Genomic DNA, 10,646 nt, shown 5'->3' on the forward strand with positions numbered 1-10,646 from the left:
TTCTAAAGAAGCTTGCAACGGTCAGCAGCGCTTTTTAACTTCATGACCATCTTAGCCATCTCCTTCTTGCTTCGGCAGTGAGCAGCTTGTTTGGCTCTCAGCTCTTCAAGGGCCTTCTCGGCAGCCGCATCACTTTTCCTGGCTTGTTCCTTAGCTCGGGCAAGTTCCGCCCGAAGACTCTCCACGGCAGCCGCACCATCCGCGTCAAGCACACACATTGTAAGATACTGGCATAAAGCTCCTCTTACCAGATGCCGCCCGAGGAATTTCATACCTTGAGCCTCATCAAGCCGCTCGTTGACGAGCGCGATGTCGGCATCTGCCACGTCAAGTTGTCGCTTTAGTTTGGCAAAATCATTAGTTTGGCTCGATTCCGGACACTTCGCCGCCTGTATACAAAGGCGACATTTTAGACCTGGGATTATGATCCTCTGCGCACCGTCACTTTTGACAACGCACAGAGTCTCAGGGGCTACTATCTACACAGGGCGCATCTTGTTTATGTGCAACTGACAAACAAGTACATTATCAAACGTACCTCAAAACCCGTCAGCAAACTTCTGACGGCCTCATGCAATCCGCTTTCCGCAGACGAAATCCTTCCAATCACCGTACCCATCAATGCACGGTGCTCCTCTGAGATAGAAGCTCGCCCCAGCAGAATCATCAGCTCCTCCGACCGCGCATCGGACGGTGCTGGACTCGTCCTATGACCTCCATCGAAGGCCGGACGCGGAGAACCTCGGGGGGCCATATGGCTACCTTCCACCCCTGCCGGATTCGGAGAAACCCTCCGCGACGACACCTCAAGGTCGCCCACCTCGCCAGGCGGTACGGCAGGGGGAGGCGTTCCACTCTCCATCATCTCCGAAAGAAGATCCCCCGAAGACGAGCTCTGCTAGAAGGGCTGAGGTCCGAGCTACAAAGTAAAATTTTGGTTAATCTTCTCAGATAAAAAGCAAGGATTTCTCTCATCCCTTTAAAGGAAAATCTTTCTCTACTTACGGCTCGCTGGAGGGCTGATCCCTTTGAGGGCCTAGTTCGGCCGAAGATCTCCCCGGCGTCGGACCCTCTGACGAGGACTTTCCCCCCCGCTTTGAGGCCATGGCCTCCGGGTCGTCAGAGGCGGCCCTCTTCTTCCCCTTAGGAGAGGAATTGTCGGTTCCTCCCTTCGGAGCAGCCTCCTTCGAGGAGGCCATAGTTTCCTTGTCCTCCCCCTCACTTCCCTCCAAAGGCATGATCTTCAACATCCTGACTAGCACGAGATCCGGCCTGGTCTCAGGAAGGGGAGCCGGACACCTGATCAGCTTTGCCTTCGCTATCCACTCCTGTTTAAAGGGACAGCTCTTTTAGGGGCAAGTTTATGACAATCTTACGGGTAACGAGTCTGGGCACAAGGTTACTTACTTGAGTATCCGGGCGATTGCAGCTTAAACCTGCGTCCTCGGTCAAATCCGGACACATCGCTTGTGATCCGAAGAACATTTTATACATCTCCACGGGTGTTGCACCCATAAAATGCTGGAGAGCTCGTGGGCCCTCCGGATTAAACTCCCACAGACGGAGAGAGCGACGTTTGCCGGGCAGTGTTCAGCGAATCAGCATGACCTGCGTCACCTTGACCAGGTTGAGGTCTCTTTCTAAGAGATCCCTAATATGGCCCTGCAACAAGGGCACGTCTTTGGATAACCCCCAATCTAATCCTTTGTTGACCCATGACTCTAGTCGTGGTTGGGGACCCGAGCGAAAGGCAGGAGGCGCCACCCACTTGGTGCTCCTAGGAACGGTAATATAGAACCACTCTCGTTGCCACAAGCCGAGCTCCTCTTTAAAGGAGCCCTCGGGCCATGGAGCATTAGCACTCTTACTTATGACAGCGCCTCCGCACTCTGCGTGTCGTCCCTTGATCGTCTTCGGCTCCACTCCAAAAGTCTTGAGCCATAATCCGAAGTGAGGAGTAACACGGAGGAACACTTCGCACACAACGATGAATGAGGAAATGTGGAGGATGGACTCCGGAGCTAAGTCATGAAATTCCAGCCCATAATAGAACATCAGCCCCCTCACGAAGGGATCCATCAGGAAGCCTGACCCCTGAAGGAAGTGAGACATGAACACCACGCTCTCACCGGGCTGGGGACTGGGAATAGCCTGCCTTTGAGCAGGCAACCTATGCGAAATTTCGGCAGTCAAGAACTTAGCCTCTCTCAACTTTAGCACATCCTCCTCCGTGACGGAGGAGGGCATCCATCGGCCTTGAAGGTCGGAATCGGACATTGTCGAAGGTCCGAAGCACCTGGAATCTGGAGCCTAGGGTGTTGGAACTCGAGGCGATGGGCGAACTTGTTTCGAGATTGGAGAAAAGGAGTAAGACCTTGGTCTCTTTATAAGAGGTTGAATACCAGGAGCCCTCCCCGTAACCGTTTGGGACTCGCCTTTAATCGAGAAGACATGCTAACGGGCACGATTGGGTTACCCTCGTCCGTATTGATGAGAATCCCGTAAGTAAAGGGGACACGATCTCTGCTTTGACAAGACGTGCCAAGGAAACTGCCTCGCAAAACACGCTGAGGTGGAGAAGTGGAAACGATTCGAATAAAGGCTTGGCCGTAGTGTGATGTCACGCTACGGAATACGTCAGCAGATTAGATTTGTGTTAATATTATTCTCTCTATGGCAATACGTGGAAACTTATTTTGCAGAGCCAGACACTACTCTTGGTGCTTACAAACTTTTATGAAGAATTTGGAGGAGGAACCCGCCTTGCAATGCCGAAGACAATCTACGCGCCGGACTCGTCGTCATTGAAGCCTGGTTCAGGGGCTACTGAGGGAGTCCTGGATTAGGGGGTGTTCGGGTAGCCGGACTATACCTTCAGCCGGACTCCAGGACTATGAGGATACAAGATTGAAGACTTCGTCCCGTGTCCGGATGGGACTTTCCTTGGCGTGGAAGGCAAGCTTGGCGATGCGGATATTCAAGATCTCCTACCATTGTAACCGACTTTGTGTAACCCTAACCCTCTCCGGTGTCTATATAAACCGGAGGGTTTTAGTCCGTAGGACAACTTCATCATACGACAATCATACCATAGGCTAGCTTCTAGGGTTTAGCCTCCTTGATCTCGTGGTAGATCTACTCTTGTACTACCCATATCATCAATATTAATCAAGCGGGACATAGGGTTTTACCTCCATCAAGAGGGCCCGAACCTGGGTAAAACATTGTGTTCCTTGCCTCCTGTTACCATCCGCCTAGACGCACAGTTCGGGACCCCCTACCCGAGATCCGCCGGTTTTGACACCGACAAGGACCCCGTGGAGGACTAGATGAACAGGACGACCCCGTGGAGGGCTGGTTGAACAATAGCCGGTGGAGGGCTGGATGAACAGTAGCCCGTGGAGGGGTGGTTGAACAGGACCCCGTGGAGAGGGTTGGTTGAACAGTAGCCGGTGGGGAAGTGGTGGAGGCTGGATGAACAGGAGGCCGTGGATGAACAGTCGTAGGTGGAGGCTAGAGGAGGTCGGCGGTGGATGAACAGTAGCCCATGGAGGCTGGAGGAGGTTGATGGTGGAGATGAACAGTATCCCGTGGAGTCCCGTTTTGCGGTATGCCACACCCCTCCTGATGAACAGGACCCCCGTTTCAACCGTAGCGCTCCAACACAAGTCTGTTTCCTTCGTTTTGCAGTACGCCACACTCCTCCCGATCAACAGGACCCCGTTTCAACTGTAGGAGGTCCAAGAGAAGTCTGTTTTCTCTGTTTTGCGGTATGCCAGACCCCTCCCGATGAACAGGATCCCGTTTCAACCGTGGCCGGTCGAACACAAGGTTGTTTCCTCCGTTCTACGGTACGCCATGCATCATTTCAATCGGTTGTTCCATCCAAGCCGGTTGGCTCCTGATGAACACGGCGCATTTTGTTGCCTCCTGATGAACATGACGACGCAGTTTCTTTGTTCCGACCCAGCCGGTTGGCTGCTGATGAACACGGCGCCATCACTGCCTCTCCATGTACACGAGTGAGGGAGACCTGGTTTCGGGGGTCCTCAGGTGTCTGGCCTATTCAAGCATGGGTCGGGCTGATGGGCCGTGAAGATAGAATGGAAGATTGTTCCCCATGTTCAGATAGGACTCCTGGATGCGTGGAGGGCAAGATTGGAGACCGGATGTATTGTTTCCTTCTCGTGTTTACCACCTCTGTACCCCTCTGGTGTATATATAAACCAGAGGGTTTTAGTCCATATGCATCATCAGAATTCATATAGGCTAGACATCTAGGGTTTAGCCGTTACTATCTAGGGTTTAGCCGTTACTCTCTCGAGGTAGATCGACTCTTGTAACCCCTATACTCATCAAATAAAATCAAGCGGGATGTAGGGTTTTACCTCCATTAAGAGGGTCCGAACCTGGGTAAACATCATGTTCCCTATGTCCCTTGTTACCTTCGATCCTCAGACGCACAGTTCGGGACCCCCTACCCGAGATCGGCCGGTTTTGACACCAACATTGGTGATTTCATTGAGAGTTCATTCGTGTTGTCGACAGGAGGATTGATGGCTCGTCTTGTCATTAACGATAATATTACTTCTGGAGGGGCCCTAACTCTAGGACAGGTCCTCCAGCTCGGCGGTTTTACCATAGGCACTCGCTCGGCCATCAAGCCAATGGCGGCCCCCGCAATCGCCAAACATCATCTCCATATCAGCCTCGAACACTCCAAAAAGATGGACCCGTTAGATGTCTCGTCCTTGAACGAGCTACTCGATCGCATCGCCGCCCTGGGGGTCGCAACAGACTATGATCAAATTGGGCTTAAACCCGATCAGAAGGAAATCAGGTCCCCGCCGGTCACCCACCTGGCAGCGATCGTTGAGGAACGAACTGAGAACAGCTCTCCCCCTAAATTAAACACCAGCTATGTTCAGATTTCCGAGCCCTACAAGCCGGATATCCATCCTCGAGAAGAGACTTCATGTCCTCCGAACATAGGATCGGGCATTAAGTCCGGAAGTCTTCAGGACCTTACTGATCCTAAACTGGTGACCTTGGAGATTCCTCAAACTCCAGATCCAATAGTGGGTCAAGGTTCGAATTTTAGCCTACCCACCCACCACAAGCAATATTCCCCAAGCAATTCAGGTCCTCCTAACATATGTGACCTAATGTATGTACGGCAGCAACCTCAGGAAATGGTCCATCACTTCTGGGCCAGGTTCCTCCTTGTTAAAAACAAGATTAAAGATTGTTGCGACGATAATGCATTTTCAGTTTTTTGCCGCAACTGTATGGACGAGGGAATTCTCAATGCCCTCAACCGCTGCCGCATACTGCACTTTGCAGATCTGGCACACATAGTAGAGAAGTACGTACCGCGCAATGCAAAGCTCCTAGAAAGCCCAGACAGCCTGATGGGAACCTCCTACCTTTAAGCAGCCCACCGGACGGGCAAAAATGATGCACCCCTACGGGGCACCCGATCATCAGCCTATCAATAAGAAAACCAAGCCCTTCACGTGACACAGAACCGTCCTTGACGAATTGCTCGACAAACCCTGTCAGATACACATAACGCCGAGTACCGAACCAAGGCATAGCCTTCAGGCATGTTGGGTACTCCGGCAGGTGGCTAAGAGCAGTGAGGCCATCCTCACCAACACTACCCTAGAGAAACACTCTTTAGAGGATGACGATCTAAATGTCTTTATGGTCTTGGAGACCTTTTCTTCAAATAATCGGCGCAAAATGGCGCTACGCGACCTCGCTAAAGTTAACCAAGTAGCCGTAATAAATCCTTGGAATGATACAGCAATAACTTTCACTACCGACGACGAACCAAGGGCCCGATCAGTCCGAGCACTAGCCGCCTTGGTCTTAAACCCAATTGTGGATGGCTTTTGACTCGCTAAAGTTCTCATGGACGGCGGTAGCGGACTGAACCTCATCTACGAAGATATGCTCAACAAAATGCAAATGGACAAGAGTCGCATCGAGCAAAGCAACACCACCTTTCGAGGCATTATCCCCAGTCGAGAAGCATGATGCTCGTGGAAAATTAAACTTGATGTAGTATTCGGCATGCCGGAAGCTACAGGTCCAAAGAGTTGCTCTTCCACGTGGCACCTTTAAATAGCGGATATCACGCCCTGTTGGGGCGAGACGCCTTTACACGCTTTCAAAGCATACCCCATTACGGGTACATGAAGCTCAAAATGCCAGGGCCTAATGGAGTTATCACTATCACTAGTGATCCAGATATAGCACTCCGCGCCGAAAACAAAAACTGCATCCTTGGCCCTCAAGGCACTATCTGAGGCCCTCGTGGCCGAGGAGCTAACCACTTTGCGTTCCATAGTGGACAAAGACGATGAAATCCTCGACAAGAGGCCCAAATGTACATCTTTCAAACCAGCCGATGAAATAGTCAAATTTCAAGTGCACTCGACCGATCCTAACAAAACAACATCCATTGGAGCACAGCTGGATCCGACGGTCGACGCCACCCTACGAGCGTTCCTGCGCGAAAATTGGGATATCTTTGCTTGGCACCCTTCGGACATGCCCGGGATCCCACGCAAACTGACCGAACACAACCTCAATATAATAAAGGGGTTCAAACCAGTCAAGCAGACGCTGCGGCAATTTTCCAAACCCAAACGACAAGATATGGGGAAGGAGCTGGCCAAACTACTTGAAGTCAGGTTCATCAAAGAGATCAAACATCCGGACTGGCTAGCGAACCTGGTCATGCTGTCGAAGAAGGATAAATCTTGGCGCCTTTATGTCGATTTCAAGGACCTTAATAAGGCTTGCCCGAAGGACCCTTCTCGTTGCCCCGCATTGACCGAATCATTGACGCGACCGTAGGACACGACTTATTGTGTTTCCTCAACGCATACTCCGGATACCATCAAATTAAGATGAAGGAGTCCGACCAGGCCGCAACGGCATTCATTACCCCGTATGGGCCCTTTTGTTTCAACACTGTGCCTTTCGGGCTCAAAAACGCTGGCACCACTTACCAACGCATGATTCAAACATGTCTAGAAAAGCAAATTGGCAAGACAGTAGAGGCATACGTAGATGATGTCATCATCAAGACTAAACATGTCGAATCATTGGTGGACGTTCTATGCCTCACATTTCACAACCTCTGAACATATGACATACAACTCAATCCGGAAAAAATGTGTCTTTGGTGTTCCAGCTGGAAAACTACTCGGGTTCATTGTTTCTAATAAAGGAATCGAAGCGAAACCAACCAAAATCCGAGCCCTGTCACAATTGGCAATGCCAATAGACTTAATGCATGTCCAAAAATTGGCTGGGTGCATGGCAGCCTTGAGTCGCTTCATCTCCAGATTAGGAGAAAAGGCGTTGCCACTTTATCGACTGCTCCGATGCACCGACCACTTTGAATGGACGGATGCGGCTTCAGCCGGATTGGAAGAAATAAAAACTTTGTTAGCAAGCAAACCAATCCTTGCCGCATCAAGCGTTGGCGGACCTATGTTGCTCTACATATCTGCGACTCACCAGGTGGTGAGCGCGGGACTCGTCGTCGAACGAGAGGAAGAGGGACACAAATTCCCACTCCAAAAACCAGTGTACTATGTATCGGCGGTCCTTAAACCATGCAAATCTCGATACCCACACTATCAAAAGATAGCATGTGTGGTCTTCATGGCATCCCGAAAGCTGCGGCGCTACTTTCAAGAGTGTTTGATCACAGTGGCATTCGAAGTACCACTCAATGACATCATAAATAATCAGGATGCCACTGGACGCATAGCTAAATGGGCCATCGAGCTCTTACCATTCTAACATAGAAGCCACATCGAGCTATTAAATCTCAGGTGTTGGCCAACTTTGTCGCTGAATGGACAGAAGCCGAACTCCCTAAAGAGTATAGCACATACTCCAACTGGGTAATGTACTTCGACAGCTCTAAAATGTTAGCCGGACTGGGGGCTGGCATCATCTTAACATCCCCTACAGGAGACACAGTCTCTACGTATTACAAATCATGTATACAGACTCAACAACGCGGCCGAATACAAGGCACTACTGCATGGTCTCTGAATGGCTGTTTCTATGGGCATACAACACCTAGAGGTGCGTGGGGATTCGAACCTTGCAATATCCCAAATAAATGGAGAATTCGGTGCAAAAGATCCAAATATGGCGGCATACTGAAATGCCATACTCAAAATATTAGCTTTTTTTACTATAAACAGTAGGGTAAACACCCCACTCCAACTTTCATTAAAATTAATAAAGGTCCATTACAAAGGCTTGAGGTAAGCCAGAATAAAATAACACTAATCTACAAAAATAGAACTAAATTACAACATGGTCTCCAACCAAGCAGAGAACTGATGGGCATACTTCTTCTTCATCCTGTATCGTAATAGTTTCAGCTCCTCCAAGAAGATAAACTTCCAACCCTGGAAAGAGGGAGTAATGTGCTCAAATTTTTTATTATTTCTGGAAATCCAAATAGCCCAGGATCCCAGAATGATGATCTCCATGAAGAAGGGCTTGTTCAGTTTGTCTTTGAGATCTTGAAAAGCTTCTAAGACTGACAAGTTGTGTGTTCTGCTAGGGTAAATAAAATCCCAACACTGTGCTGCATAGGGGCAACTCCAAAAAAGATGGTGTAGAGTCTCTTCCTCTGGACAATTTCTGACTGCACAGTTGTATTCTTCCAGCTCAAAATTCTTTCTTCTCAGTAAGTTCCTTGTATTGACTCTGTCATGTAGCAGCATCCAAAAGAACACCTTGTGCTTTGGCTGGCATGAGCTCTTCCATATCCAAGAAAAATGAGGTGGGGTTTGTTTAAAACCAATTAGCACATTGTATGCCTTAATGGATGAGTAAAACTCATTACCCCAAATATAACTCCATGTATCTCTAATATCCAAGTGTTATGAAGTCTTTGGCATGAAGCAGATATTCTCCATTTCCAGAAACTCCTCATGAGCTTGGGTTGTCAGGGGAAAATGGAACAAGTCTTGCAAATACTCAATGTGAATCACCTGGTGGACACTTATGGCCGTGTCTCGAGCAAAAGAGCATAGATGATCAAACTTGTGCTGTAATACAAAATCATGCCAACAATCATCCCAAAAGAGGGCACTTTTACCATCCCCTATATTGCATCTTGCAATAGCCTTGTATTGATCAATGAGTGCCAGATTAGACTTCCACCAAAAAGACCCCACCATGTTGCCTCCTGGTAAGTGCCCATTACTATAGTAGCATTCCCAGATGAGGTGTACCCAATGGATGTCATGTCTGTTGTAAAACTTGTGGAGGTTTTTCATAAGCAGAGTCTTGTTTTGTGTGAAGATATCCATAACCCCAAGCCCTCCCTGCTTTTTTGGTCTACATACAGTTTTCCATGCCACCAGAGTAGGTCTGCGATCCTCCATATCAGGGCTTCTCCATAAAAAGTGCCTTAGATATTTGATGATTTGTTGCTTGATGGTAATAGGAACATCCAGGCAGCACATGAAGAATATAGTGAGGGATGTCAGTATTGATTTGACCTAGAGCAATCTTCCAGCTTGTTTCATGAAAGTTGAGAGCCCAGCTAATCTTTTTGCAATTCTTTGAACTAATGGCAGACATTGCTCCATAGTAGGTTTATGAATTCCCAAGGGTAACCCCAAATAAGTGAAGGGGAAAACCCCTCTGCTACACTGCAAGGTATTTGTGAAGATACTAACTCTGTCTTCAGCAATGTTAATAGGCACCATGTTGGACTTCCCATAATTCACTTTCAGACCTGTGGCTTCTGCAAAAGTATTCAACAAGGACTTGAGACAAATTATTTGCCTAGCATCTGCTCTCATGAGAACCAAGGTGTCATCAACATATTGAACTATTGGAAAATTAGGGCAGGAGTGAACTTGTAACATGTCAGCAGCTAGGACAAAAATCAAAGGTGAATAAGGGTCACCCTGCCTCACTCCTCTCCTACAATAGAATTTCTTACCAGGGACCCCATTGAGCATAACTGCAGAAGATGCAGAAGTAAAAATGTTATTAGTCCAGGAGATCCATTTTTCTCCAAAACCTTTAGCTCTTAATATATCAATTATAGCTTGGCGCTCAATTGTGTCAAAAGCCTTCTCAAAGTCTAACTTAATCACTAGCATTTCCTCTCTTGACTTGTGACATTGATGGATGTATTCATAGGCCCAACCCAGACAGTCTTGGATCATTCTATCTTTGAGGAAGCCATATTGATTAATATGAACCAATTGGAGGATAAATTTTTGTAGCCTGTTAGCTAACAACTTGGTAATGATCTTGAGCACACCATTAAGTAATGAGATTGGTCTGAAGTCATTTGGTGTTAGAGGTACATCCTTCTTTGGCACCAGAGTTATATATGAAGTATTGATACTCTCAAGATTAACAGTACCAGCATAGAAAGCCATGATGAGTTCAGTAATATCTTCCTTAATAATCCCCCAACAAGCTTTTAAAAATTCATTATTGAAACCATCAGGCCCTGGTGACTTGTCATTAGGAAGATTTTTCACAACTTCATCAGTTTGAGGGGCTCAAGTTCCATCACGTTGCTTGAGACAGTAATCAGGCAGTGGACATCCTTGCTCGAATGGGCGCTAAACACA

This window comes from Triticum aestivum, chromosome 3A, assembly GCF_018294505.1.
Source record: "Triticum aestivum cultivar Chinese Spring chromosome 3A, IWGSC CS RefSeq v2.1, whole genome shotgun sequence".
NCBI lineage: Eukaryota > Viridiplantae > Streptophyta > Magnoliopsida > Poales > Poaceae > Triticum > Triticum aestivum.